The sequence below is a fragment of the Bubalus kerabau genome, chromosome 13 (assembly GCF_029407905.1).
Source record: "Bubalus kerabau isolate K-KA32 ecotype Philippines breed swamp buffalo chromosome 13, PCC_UOA_SB_1v2, whole genome shotgun sequence".
NCBI classification, from domain to species: Eukaryota; Metazoa; Chordata; class Mammalia; order Artiodactyla; family Bovidae; genus Bubalus; species Bubalus kerabau.
In genome coordinates this window covers 62,644,002-62,658,038 of record NC_073636.1, presented here as the reverse complement: position 1 = coordinate 62,658,038, position 14,037 = coordinate 62,644,002, and the positions used below count along the sequence as shown (strand labels likewise).

The following is a 14,037-nucleotide window of genomic DNA, read 5'->3' as shown; positions in this document are numbered from 1 at the left end:
CGTGGGCGCTCCACGTACGCCAGATCCTCGGAGGAAGGAGACGGAGGCAGTGGGAGGCCAGGGATGTTTCACCAGAGAGGGAGGGAAAGGGAAGGGCTGGCAGAGGTATAGCCAAGGAAATGCACAGGAATGCTGGGGAATAGGTGGGTCTGTGTGGGTCAGTGGAGGGCTCTTTTGTAAAAATTACTTTTTATTTATTTGGTTGCCGTGGGTCTTAGTTGTAGCACCAGGATCGTCCTTGCACTTTCTTTGTGGTGAACAAACTCTCTAGTGGCGGCGTGAGGGCTTTGTTGCTTCATGGCATGTGGGATTTTAGTTCCCCAATCAGGGATGGAACCTGTTGTCCCCTGCAGTGCCAGGGAAGTCCCAGTGGAAATTTCTTGGTAGGCCAGGAGGTAGAGTTCAGAGGAGGCTGGAAAAGGAAGTCCTGGCCTCACAGAGCTTGTCTCCTAGAATCAGACTCTGAAAACAAAAGTGAGACTGGTTCACTGTTGCAAAATCAGAGAACACAGGAAATTATTTGTAAAAAGGAAATACAACCCCTAGGTTAGCCCATCACCAGAGATAACCACTGTGAAGCATTGGATACATTTCTTCCTGATACGCACGTGTATATAGATACATCCCAAGAATAATAAAATAGTGTGCATCTTGCTATTTCTTTTTTTCTCTTAAAATCACATCAGATGCGTTTTCTGGTAGCACGAAATAATCTCTGAAAACCTGACTTCTAAGCCCTTCAGAGGACTCCAGCCGGCAGTGAACTCCTGGCTAGGAGAACATTTCTCAGTGCTCGGCACTGAGGCTGTTTCCATTTGTTTGCTTTAACAAAGAACACCGTGATAAACAGCCTCCACACATACATAATTCCATGTCCACATCGCTGATTATTGTGTTTTTTTTCCTGATTAATTCTTAGACATGAGATTCTTGGAAGCCCTGCTGGGTGCAGAGCTGGCTGGGTAACCAGGAGAGGAGGTGGGTTTCCCAGGGCCACATGTCCCCGCCCGAGGATAGCCTGGCCCCAGCTGGAAGGAACACCTTGCCCTTTCTGGATACTGCACGCTCTCTGCTACGTCCCAGCTGCTTTGTCCGAGCTGTTCCAGGCCCCCACCCCCAGCTCTCTCTCCCTGATTCCCTGTCTGGCTACCTCTTCCTCATCTTTGCAGATGCCCGACAAAGCCTTCTAAAGAAAGCTTTCCCAGAGCCCCAGGGTTGGGAGCCCCCACGCCCACCCGCCTCTGCTGCTGTGCCCAGGCCACCTTCCTCAGAGCTGCTGTCTCACTGGGTTGCGAGCGCTATGTCTTTGTCTGGTTTTCTTTGTCCCCTGAGGACAAGGCCCAGGCTAGTTTCATCTTTGAATTTCCAGCACCGGGGATTGAGCTGGCTCATTTCAGTTTCAGTAAATGTTTGTTGAGCAAAGGAATGAAGAGCCAGATGAATGAATGAACCAATGAAACAAAGTCCGTGGGGCAAGGCTGAAACTCAGACTCTGGGTTCCGGACGAGCCTCCAGTCCAGGGGGACAGAGGGAGGCGTGGACTGGGGAGCTGGAGGCAAGACTCCTGTGAAAGGAGGCTGGGACCAGGGGCCCGGGCACTGCAGTGCCGTGAAAGGAAGGGGAAGTTCGTGGCAGTGATGGCCAGGGTGGGTGGATCAGTCTGAGGAGTCGGAGGTGGGGGCACTAACAGATAATGTGAGCAAGAACATTCCAGAAGAGGGCAAAGTTACACGGGTTCTGGAGCCTACTTGGGTTCAAATCCTGACCCTGCTGCTTTGAGCTGTGTGACTTCAAGCCAGTGACTTAACTTCTCTGTGCCTCAGTTTTTCCATCTATAAAACAAGAATAATAAATGTTAGTGCTTCATTTATTCATTCGCCTTTTTTGTTCTGGGTCCAGGGCTGGAGGCTGAGAGGGAGCTGACCCTGCAGCTGGACGCAGACTGGGTTTGCCGCCCACGGGTCCTGTGCAAAGTGCCCTGCCGTCTAGCTCTTGGGGCCGTTGTGAGGACCCGGTGAAGGGCTGGCATGGGGAATCACTTACTAAGCAGGCGCTGCTATCATGGTCTTCCTATGATGTCATCGATGCCAAGGGGACAGTTGCAATGTCAGGCCTGCACTGACCACTCACAAAGTCTTTCCTCCCCTTCCCAGCCTCGCCTTCCTTTAGGGCGACTAACCACCCTAGTTTGCCTGGGAATGAGGGTTTTCCTGGGAGGCGGGACTCTCAGAACTAAAACTGGGACAGTCCCCAGGCAAACGAGGTGGTCACCCTTGCTTCTTCATCTCTAACACGGGGAACTCTACGCCTCCTGGGAGTGTGGTGCAGAACAGAAGTTAGTACGGGGCAGGCACCAAACCATGAGGCCAGGATTCCAGATCTGATTACAGGTGAAGGCTGGAGTGGTTGAGAATTCACCCTCCAGTGCAGGGGGATGTGGGTTTGATCCTTGGTGGGGGAACTAAGATCCCACACACCGTGGGACAACTAAGCCTGCGCGCCACAACCACTGAGCCTGTGCGCTCTGCAGCCCGTGTGCCACTTAGAGAGGACCTCGCTCACCACAACGAAAGATGCCGCGTGCTGCAACTAAGCCAGACTAATGAATTAGTTTTGTTTTTTTTTTTAATTCTGTATGTCATGGAAGTCCAGGCATGAAAAAGAATGAGTTGGCTCGGATGGACTGCTATGAAAAAGCTCTAAAACAATGCATATTTTTGGTGAAAAAGGCAAAGGACAAAACAGTTTTTGCGGTGTGCTTCTGCTAGTATGGGAAGGGCGGGTTCTGAACACACCCACCTGCTTCTGCATCCAGTGGATCCTCCTAGAAAGGAACTGGCGGGCTGGGAGCAAATTAGGGGCATGACTTGTCACTGTATAACCTTTGCATTATTAGAATTATTTTAACACTTTGTTTTCATTATCTGACCGAAAAAACTCCCCAACTCTGCCAAAAAACCCCAAAACTTAAACCACCTCCCCCTGCTCCCAAACGAAATTACAAGGTCAAAGTTAGAGAGTAAGAAAAGTGCCTAGCTCAGGGCTCAGAACCAGGAATTGTTCCACCATCAGCCTTCTCCCCGCTCCCACCCCTGGACCGCATCCACCCCAGGGCCAGGTGCCCGGGGGCACAGGTGGGCCACTGGCTCCCCTGGTGCTGTGTTTGCCAGGTTCAGCTGCAAGCGCCATCTGGGAAGACACCCTCAGGGTCCACACAGCACCCTACATGCGGGTCTGGGGGCTAGTGGGGTCCCCCGTCCACTGCTCTGCCCTCCTGTCTGAGGTCACCCCCTCTGCTGGGTTGTAGGGGCCACCCAGCCTCACAGGGCAAAAGTAGGCCCATCTGGCAGAGAAAGTGGGCCAAGTTCCTCTACCTCCAGACCAGGGAGTCTGCTATGCTGCCGCTGCCAAAGCCAGTTCTTTCTGCCTCTGGCCGGGGCAGTATGGGGAGAAGGAGCCACAGCTGGTTTAGGAAGGCTCCAGGTGTGGCCTCAGGAACCCAGCCTGACCCTACAGACCTGCCCCCCACGAGCCCCCGGCCCAGCCCTCACTCAGGCTCCCAGCCACGTGGCCAGGTTCCTTCAAAAATTTAGCATCACATACATATTTTAGGAAAATATTCTCATTGTAATATTTCAAACGTTAATAAAAATGTAGCCAATAAAAGCCCAAGTAAGAACTTCCCTGCCCATCCAATGGGTAACACTCTGTGCTCCCAACGCAGGGGGGCCGTGGTCAGGGGACTAGATCCCACATGCTAAGAATTCACACACCGCAGTTGAAAGATCCCTCATGTCGCAAGTAAGAACCGGTGCATCCAAGCCAATGAATATTCTTAAAAAGGCCTGAATGATTTCCCTGAGCTTCTCGAATTCCATTTCCCTGAAACATTTCTGTCAGTCAGTTGGCATCCTTTTGAAAGTTTTACTCTTTGTATATATCTATACCTCTAAATCTATATCTCAATTTTTATCTATACCTATATCTATGGGGCTTCCCTGGTGACTCAGTGGTCAAGAATCTGCCTGCCAATGCAGGAGACTGCCAGGAGATGGGGGTTCGATCCCTGGGTCGGGAAGATCCTCTGGAGAAGGAAATGGTAACCCACTCCAGTATCCTTGTCCACGGGAAATCCCATGGACCAGAGGAGCCTGGTGAGCTCCAGTCCATGGGGTTGCAAGAGCCAGACATGACTAAATGATTAAACAGCACTGTGCCTGTGTCTATATCCATATCTGTTCATCTGTAAGTACGGATTTTGATGTGTCTGTAGTGATGGTGTGCTTCTCACATAAATGGTAAATGGTAACAGTCTGTGTGTCTTCTCCTGCAGGATGCATTGTTTTCACTGAATGTGTGATGGACGGTTTTTGTGCCTGTACAGGTATAACCACCTCTGTCTTTTTAACAGGTACACACGCGGTATTCTGTGATGTGAATTGGTCCATCATTTCTTTGTAGTCCCCTCTTGGTGGACGTTGAAATTGTTTCCGTTGCTTTGTTTCCACAAACAGCCCTGGCCTCATTGTGCACTCGAGCAATTTCTCAGGGAGAGGTACCTGGCTAGCCCCTGGCAGCGCTGAAGGGCTGGGGAGAACGTGGGCTAGCTACTCACGAACCACGCTTCAGGAAGCCTTAGTCACGCTCCCACCCAAGGGCATAGACCACCCGCATCTGTCCGTGCTCATCACCAGCACTGAGCTGTCTCGTGGGTCACACCTTTGCATCAGGCCTCCTTTCCTGGCATAATCCTTCCTCACTGAGCCTCCAATCACTCCCCTGGCTTGACTTTGAAACCTGGGTCATGGGGAACTTCCCCACCATCATGGCTTGCCCTTCTGGTGAGTAGCCTGCTGCTTGTGGTGATTTCAGGGAGAAGGCAGAAATCCCACATCCCCAGATTTCTCCCCCTTCTAAAGGCCACCCCTCCTGAAATTCCTCCATGAAGGTGAGAGGTTTGGTGAAGGCCCTGCCCCCTTCAGGAGCCCTTTTACCTGAGGCTTCCGGCTACATGGGCAGCGTGGGGCAAAGAAGGGTGGAAAGGTGGAACACGCAGGGGCACCAAAGAAACAGAACCATCCTAAGGGCCTCTTCCTTATAAAGTGCCTCCTGCACGCCTGGAGCCACCCCAGCCTGAAGCACTCACTCTGCGGTGGGGTCTATAATCCTGCAAGCGAGGAGGCAGAGGACGGCGAAGGAGCCAGGGATTGAGCTCAGGCCTCTGTAGCCCCAGAACCTGGGCCCTGCACCCATAGGAGCTCAGATGTGTGGAGGAGGTGGTGCTGGCTCCCCGGAACACCTGAGACCAATGAACGATAGAAAAGTGTGTTTGTGCATGCGTGCATCTGCATGCATGCATGTGTATATATGTGCATGTGTGTATACATGCATGTGCATGCACGCACGCACACGCGTGTGTGTGTGTGTTGTAAGAAGGGAGCATCTGGAGAGACGGGTAGGATTTGGGGAGAGAGGGAAGGGCCTTCCAGGTGAGTGGAAGAGCCTGAACAAAAGCCTGAGTTGGGAATGAACCTGGCATGTTTTCTGTTTGTTTGGTTTTTGTTTCTAGTTTCATTTTTTAATTTTTATTTTGACCACACCACGGGGCTTGCAGGATCTTAGTTCCCTAACCCGGGATCAAACCGGAGCCTCAGGCAGTGAGAGTGCTAAGTCCTAACTACTGAACCACAAGAGAATTCCCTACCTGGCATGTTCATAGTGGAAAAGCCTGGTCTGGGTCATGGTGCCAAGGGCAGAGCTGGAAGCTGTGGGAGACCAGGCCTGCCCTGTGGGCCATGGAGGCTGGGGATTGGCTGGCAGTTCATTACCACCCTTGTTTTCACCTGTAGCCAATGACGCCTGCCTTACTAATACTGATGCCCGTGCTCTGGCCTTCCATACATGCAAACTCACTCTCCCAACAGCTCCAGGAGATGGACACCATAATGTCCATTTAACAGATTAGAAAATTGTCTAGACTGGAAGCCCCATGAAGGCAGGGTCAAAGCCACTGACTCACCCCTGTATGCCTGTACCCAGCACTGGGTCTCTGCTATAGGAGGAATGGATTGGACTGGATGGATGGATGGCTAATGAGTGGATGGATGGATGGGTGGGTGGGTGGATAGATATCTTTGAACCTCCATTTCTAGTCTCTAAAATGCAGATAACACTAGTGCCTCCCTTTAGAGTCACACTGAGGATGAAGTGAGAAAAGCCAGGGCAGAGACCTGGTGAGGAGGGGCAGGGATAATGATAACAATCGTGGCAAGCGCGTCCTGTAGCCTCGTCGGGGGCCAGGTGCTCTTTCAAGGGCCTTGCTTTCATTTTCTCACTCACGGCTCCGGAAGACATGCACCGTCACTGTTGCTTGCCCTGATGGGATTCCTGCAGGTGGCTGGGGCTGGCCCCTCCTCAGCCCTCCTGCTCCAAGTCATTTTGACCCAGTGACCCGTGAGTCCCCAGGGCTGACATGAGCTGCAGGGCTGGCTCGGGACCCTCTTTCCTGAAGCCGCATCTGGAGTTCTTTCTCCCACGTTCCAAGGGAAAACCCCACGTGTCACGTGGACAGCTGGACCCAAGAGGACTCTGGGGATAATTGGCTACTCCAAGATCTGGAAAAGAGCAGGTTCTTTGGGTCTGGGCCTGGCAGAACCTCAGTTTCTCTATCGGTAAGATAGACATGGTCGTGTGTGCTGTGCTTAGTCGCTCAGTCATGTCCAACTCTTTGTGACCCCATGAACTGTAGCCCACCAGGCTCCTCAGTCCATGGGGATTCTCTAGACAAGAATACTGAAGTGGATTTCCATGCCCTTCTCCATGGGATCTTCCTAACCCAGGGATCAAACCCAGGTCTCCCACATTGCAGGCATATTCTTTACCATCTGAGCCACCAGGGAAGCCCAGACATGGTCATATTCAGATTGAATGATTTCTAAGGGCATTTTTGTCTGTCTTGGACTCCTGCTTTTTGACTGCTAGTCTCAGGAAATGTGCTGCTAGAGGTAGTAGAGCCTGGCCTGGCCTCTGACTCCTGCCAGCCTGTCTCAGGAGGCGACTGAGAGGACCTCTGGACCAGGGCATCAGCTGTGAGTTCAGGTTCTGTTCCCAGCACCTTCTAGCTGCCGATCAATGTGTGCTAGGATCCCACCACCTAGTAGGTGCTGGACGTCATGACCCCTCTCTCTCTTTCCCTGCTGTTTCTCTGAGTTTCAGTCTCCTCATGTGTACGATGCTGATCCTCATTGCAGCCAAGCACCAGGACTGTTAGAAGATAGTGTAAGAGGCTGGATGGGAAAGAGCTTCCCATATGAAAAAGTTTGATCCATTGGGAAGATTTATTGACAATCTTTATTGATGGCTCATGTGACGGTAAGTGTGAAGTCCAGAAGCCGTCAGGACTGGGTGGTCCTCACCCTGAAGGTTTTGAGGAAATCTGGGCTGCTCACTTTCCATCAGCGACAGAAGGACAAACGGCCTTCTCCCCGGGGCTCTGCTGTCTGGGGGCATGTCAGGGCTGGGATCTCTGTCAGCAAACATTTTCCCTTTTATTTTTGCATGTTCATGCCATGCAGAGCCCTGGTCAGCATTTAAGTGACCAGGGTCTGGGGCGGTGGGCTGAGGCAGCTGGAAGGGCAGCCCACGCCTTCCCTGCCTCTCAGCCCCGCATCCTATCACTTCTTCCCTTTCCCCTGTAACCCATTACCCCAGGGGCCTTGCCTCACCCATGGCCCTTGCCCCTGCCAGCTTCTCCTCCCTCCCTCATGCCCCTGCCATTTCCACCTTGGCCCCCAGGGATCTTTGGAAAACAAGGACCCTAGCAGGGATCTTGGCTGAATGCCTTTCAGATGGCCTCAGCCAAGGCCTGTGCAGAGCCCCAAGGAGCGACAGGGGCCAAAGGAGAGGAAAGGGTGTCCCCGTGGCCTGTGGCCTGCTGATCCCTGGCCTGCAGCGTCCCACTGCTCCTGGCCCCATGTCTTGCGGGGGGCAGGGGTGCACCCCACACTCCTACCCACAGAAGGCTGTCCCGGGCCTGCTCCCTCTCCCCTCCGCTGGGCCCGCTTCTCCCCTCAGGCCCGCGATCTCCTCACCGACATCACCCACCCCTTCCCATGTCCCCCCGTGGAGTGAGCGCCTTGTGTCACTGCTGTGCGTCTCTCTAAGGGGATCCTGAGCCCCAGAAGGCGGAGGTAGGCCTGTGTCATGGCTGGGGCTCTGGACCCTACGTGGTGCCCAGTGAAGGTGCCCCGAGAATGCTTGTCAGACACCCGGACAAGTGGAAGCTACTCACTGGCCCCGGTGCGGCCACCCCAGCCAGTTGGGAGCATGTGTGACCTCGAGCTCAGCCAGGCTGAGCTATATTTAGACACTGGGGCCAGAATGATCTCCTGGGGCTGAGGAGGTGGTGGGGCCCACAGTAGGGCCCCAGGGGGACCTTCTTGTCCCGGGCGACAGTCCCCGTGTGGCAGGCCCAAGCCCAGACCAGGCCCCCACTGTCCCACAAGGGCTGAGGGAAGACTCTGAACAAAGGAGCTGCTCTGGTGGGGTTTTGTGTGTGTGTATGTATGTTGATAACTAGAAAAAATAAGTTCCGGCCTGGCTGGTCAGCTCCAAGAGTGAGCCGTGGGGGGGGCGGGGGGCGGGTGGAAGTGGGGTTGGGGGCCCGTAGGAGCCGCCTGCCTGCCGCCTGAGCTGCCTGAATGGCTCTCCTCCACCCTGCACCTTGGGTGGGCACTGTGCCAGGCCAGGGTGCGGCCACCCGCCGGCAGGCGAGGAGGGGCTGCCCTGGCCCTGGCTGTTCACTACCCCGCTCTCCGGGGCAGGCAGGAGGCAGGATGGATGTTCGCAATAATTACCCAGCTGCAGCTTCCCCAGAGCTGCCGCCATAGCAACGGTGCCGGGCGCCCCAGCCAAGCGGCCAAGTGGCAGGTCGGGGAGGGGTGGCACGAGCCCTGGGCGCAGCCCCACCGGCTCCCTTTGTCAGCTCCCCAACTCGGCTGCCCCCTCCCCAGAGGCTAGAGGGAAAGGGGCTTTGTCTGGGCACCAGGAGGCTGGCACGGCCCAGGGGAGGCCCCAGCAGACGCCCGTTCCTGCTGCCGGGCCTGTGGGGCGAGGGGGAGCAGGTGTCAGGAGGACTGGGGGTGCTCGGGGTCCCTGTGGCTCAGGGCTCAACTCGGGACTGGTGTTGCCACCTGGGTGCCCATGGCACACCCCAGGATCCCTAGGTCTCACCACCCACAATGGCATCTCTGGGCCTTCTCAGGAAGGGTGTTTATGACCCACCCACTCACCTGTCTGCCCTGCCCGGGTCCTGGTGGAGCCAGGTGGGGAGCAAGGCTGGCTTTGTGGGGAGTTGGCTGTGGGAGAGGCCCTGGGCCTGGAGAAGTGCTTGGGGACTCCCAGAATTCTGCCTTCACAGCACCCATTCCCCTGGGGGCCTCCCTTCTGTGAACATTCATCTTATGAAGGGGACTGTGCTTATTTCCATTTTACAGATGAGGAAACTGAGGCCAGAGAGGTTATGTGACCTAGCTAAGGTCACGCACTAAAAAAGTGTTGCCTCAACCCACTTCAGTCTTATCGTTGCCCTGCCATTGCTGCGGTGTTCACTGTGGCGGTTCCCTGCCCCGCGTCATCTGGAAGTGTGGCCCGGGGGTTAGCTAAGAGTAAGCAGAGGCTCTGTGGGTTGGGGATGTGAGTCCCCCTCTCTCAGCCTCAGTTTTCTCCTCTGTAAAATGGGGATATACTGGAAACGCCCCTGGTGGGCTGTTGTTCAGATTATAGGAAACAGTGGGTAGAAAAGAACAGAGCCTAGCACGTGGGCAGTGTTAGCTGTTGTTATTGTTGGAAATATGATTATTTTTATTATTGTTGTTATAACATGAGGAGGCGGACTTACGTGCTACCAAGGCCCCTTTTGGCTCCAGCCTCCCCAGGCTCCCCAGGCAGCTCTCCAAAGGCGTGGCCTCTCTGGAAGGCACCAGTCAGGATCATGAGCTGGGACGTGGGGAGTTCACAGCCTGGCGAGGAGGCGGTGTTAATTGTTTAATCCCACAAGTGTGTCTGGGGTGTGGGCTGTGAGGGTGAGAAAGGAGACAGACCTGGGCTGAGAAGGAGCCGGTGCCAGGCGGACTGAGCCTCCATTTACACAGAAGTGTTTGGGGAAGGCCTCTCCAGAGGGCTGGCCTGGAAAGGTCAGGAGAAGGACATTCTAGAATCTGGCTTTGCCTGAGGAACCAAAGGGAGTCAGTTATCTCAGGAGCACAGAGGGACAGGAAGACTGAGGTGGTCTAGGGTTGGATCTCAGGGTCTTGGCCATGGAGGGGAGTTTAGGGATGTGATTCTAAAAGCTGTGGAAAGTTAGCAAGTGACTTTAGGTAGAAAAGGAGGGCAAAGACATTTGTTGGATGAATGAATGAATGATTCAAAGAATGGAAGTTTTGTTTTGCACTGGCCAACCACAGAGCCCTGCCCCCACCTTTCCCCCCTTCCTCTCTCGAACCCCCTCCCCCATCACTCTAGCCTTCCCCAGCTGGTTTGGTTCAGTCATTTGTCAGCTGCTGCCTTGGGAACCCACAGTCATATAGTGGAGGATCAAGTAAATAGAAAAATTCCATATCAGCCATTTGTCCAGTATGGGGGAGTATTCTGAGGAAAGAGAGCTGATATAGGTCAGGGCACTGCCTGAGAGGGGTATTGAAGGATCAATAGGAGTTCACCAAGCTGTCAAAGCTGAGGACATAGCAAAGTCTCAGAGACAGGAAACAGCATGCAATGGTGGGGAATTATTTTTTGTTTGTTTGTTTCTTAGGGCCAGTGGATAAATAAAGATAGCTCCCTTTATTGAGCTCTGAGAGTATGCCCAGCCCAGCGCTGCAGGCATGAGCTCACTGAAATCACACAATTTAAACTCTGCTCTCTTTGCAGCAAGGGCCTAGTTCACTTTTATGAATGAGGAATTGAGATTCAGATAAATTAAGTCACTTGCCCAAGGTCACACGGCAACCACAGAGCCCATGCTCTCAAATACCCAGAGGTGGCATTAGACAGACAGTGCGACTTGGGGCACAAAAGCCCCTGAAGTCCAAGCTAAGGCGTCAGGACCCACTCTTGGGGTTTCTGGAAAACCGTAGTAGGGTTCTGAGTGGGGGAGGGGTGGGTCAGAGCTGCGTTTGAGAGAGATGTTTCCATGGCCTCTGAGGAGGGTAAACAGAGTGGCTGTGGTCAGTGGCAAGGCGACTGCAACAGTCTGCGAGAGGGGTGAGGAGGGACGGAGTCCGCAGGAGTGCCTGGAGAAGCAGAGGAAGCGATGCCTTTGAGGGGGACCCAGAGAGGATATGAGGCCAGGGGAGCAGAGAGGCCTCTGGTGTGAAGGCGTGGGTCACAGCTTGAGTTCAAGTACGATGAGTCTAACAGAAATTCAATGCTCTTTCCTCCTTGCAAGCCGGCTTTATTTATTTTTAATTTTTCTTGACCACGCCGCACAACCTGTGGGACCTTCGTTCCCCAATCAGGGTTCGCATCTGGGCCCTTGGCAATGAAAGCACGGAATCTTAACCACTGGACCATCAGGGAATTCCCTATTTCACTGATTTGTTAAAGACTTATCATTGTCTCCCTCATGAGATTATAGGCATTTTCTTTCTTTCTTTTTTTTTAAGATTTTTTGATGTGGACCATTTTTAAAGTCTTCTGCATTGGAGGGTGAAGTCTTAACCACTAGACCACCAGGAAAGTCCCCGTAGCAAAAAATTTTTTAAGGAAAAAATTTGGAAAAAGCAATTCTTAACCCAAAATGATGCTGGCTGATGGTGGATTTCAGGATGGCGGCACCTCTGTGAGTTTTCCCTGGAATCTCCAAAGCCCCTCACAAGCCAAGGGCAGAAAGCATCATCCTTGGTGATAAGGTGTGTGCATGTGGGAGCTGGCCCTTGTGAGAGGATCTGGGCCGGGGTCAGGCTGCCCAGAGGTCCACTGGGGTCATTGGGGGTCCGACAAGAATTTGGGGTCCATTCCAGAAGTGGCTAGGGCTGCCGAAGTTGAAGAAGCTTCTGGAAGCCTGGCAGCAGCATTCCTGACCTCCCTTTCTGGGCTTCCCCAGGCCGGGCCAGTGGACAGAGGCCCGCAGCCTGCCTGCCCGCTGCCCTGGGGTATTGTAGCTGGCAGGCCAGGCAGGTGGCGACTCAAACTGCAGGCACTGCGTCACCTGTGCCCGGGGCACAGCTGCCCCACGGGGAGGAGGGAGCCGTGTTCACACAGCCCGCTGGCCGGCTCGCCTCCTCACCGTTATGGAGGAACTGTGGCCTTCCCTTGAACCTGGGAATGAAGATGTTGCGCTGTCATCCCCAGCCCCCACCCCACCCCGCCTGCTGGCAGCAGGAGTTGGGATTTGGTAGAAAGTGATGATTTAAATCCTGGCTTGGTTTTTTAACACTTGGCTGCCATTTTCTCTGAGCCTCAGTTTATACACCTGTAAATGGTGGGGAGGCGGGGGGTGGGTCGTGGGTGTCGGTCAAGGCCCACGCGACTCCTGCACGGAGGAGGAGACAGGCAGTGTGAGCTCTGTCTGCTCCTGCCTTCCCTATCAGCTCAACCGGGAGAGGAGATGGGCCGAAAAACAAAACCAGACCCCTGGAAGCCTGATGAACCTGTGACTGATCGCTGGGAGATGCCCTGCTTGAGCCGGATGTGCTGTCAGCTTGGTGTCCAGATGGGCACCCCAGAGTCGGGCACGCCTGGCCAGCCGTGATGCACAGATGGTGGAAGCACAGGAGGCCAGTCTCCAGAGCCAGAGCCCGGTCTGCAGCGGGACGGGCGATGGCGGGGGCCTCCAGGCCCAGGTCAGTCTCTATCAGGCACCGCTGATATTCGCGCGTAGAGTGTGGCCAGCCTTGGGCAGCTCTCCTCCATCCGTGACCCTGTCCCCCTGTGACAAAGCAGACAGCTGAGGCCTGGGAAAGGACATCAGCTTCTGTCTACATGGCCAGATCCTCTTCAGCACACCCCAGGAGGCTCAAAGGATGGGACAGTCCGTTCTGGCCTCCCCACTCTGGGGTTTTCTGCCTGCCTGCCTCCCCCTCCAGCGCTCAGCTCCACCCTGTGCACTTACTGTTCCCTCTGCCTGCCAGGCTTTTCCCTCGGAGCCCCACAGGGCAAACTCCTGCACTTCCTCGAAGCCTCTGCTCTAACGCCCCCTCCTCAGAGCAGCCCTTGCTGATCATCTAAAGGCACCTCCCCTCTCGCTTGTTACCTCTCTGCTTTGCTTTTGCTTCCTGGTGCTGATATTAGACATATTCCAGGTCACGTCTAATTGTCTACAGCCCCACATCCTCCCCCGACCCCACCCTGGGAATGTGAGCTCCAGGAAGGAAGGGGGGCTTTGTTTTGTTCATGGTTGAATCCTGGGGCCAGGCCCAGAGAAGGTACCCAATACCACCACTGAATGAATGAATGGGTGAACAAATTCATCACTCAGCAAATATTTATGAGCGCTTTCTGAGGGCAAGATCTGCTGTTGGTACAGGGCCTGGGAACCAAACCCCTCACATCGGGGCCTGGGGGGAGGACACCTCCAGGATCCAAGGACGCAGAGCAGAGAATGGAAAGAATGGAGGAACCTAACAGACCTGCCTTCCCCGCCAAGCCCGTCCTCCACGTCCGAGCTGTGTGGTTTGGAGTTTGGCACTTGCCCTCTCTGAGTCCCATAGTTCTCACCTGTAAAGTGGTGCTTAATATACCGACCAAGGGGCCCTAGCATTCCCCCCCATCTCCCTCCTTGTTGCCACCCTGGCACATCTATAATCCATTATCCACACGGTAGCCAGAGAGGCCTTTTTTTCCCCCTTTCTTCCTTTTGCTTCCAAAAATGTATTTATTTATTTTTTGAATAGGTAACAAATTTGCATGACTCAACATTCAAAAGGTGCAAGAGAGAATAAAGAAAATATCCCTCCCACCCAGTCCCAGCCCGGCAGAACTCCCCAGAGGCAAACACTGTTTCCTCCTATTTTCATCTATCATGCCAGAGATAATTTTATG

At 54.0% G+C, this 14,037-nt stretch overlaps 1 long non-coding RNA gene across 1 annotated transcript; it reads right to left on the bottom strand.

The window, feature by feature from the left end:
- Positions 1-291: 291 nt before the first annotated feature.
- Positions 292-2,830, bottom strand: LOC129626142 (uncharacterized). The gene is made up of 3 exons (XR_008701800.1): positions 2,800-2,830; positions 1,749-1,832; positions 292-462 (listed from the first exon to the last, which is right to left on the bottom strand). It is a non-coding gene; the product is annotated as an uncharacterized LOC129626142 (long non-coding RNA).
- Between the last annotated feature and the right edge of the window lie 11,207 nt (positions 2,831-14,037).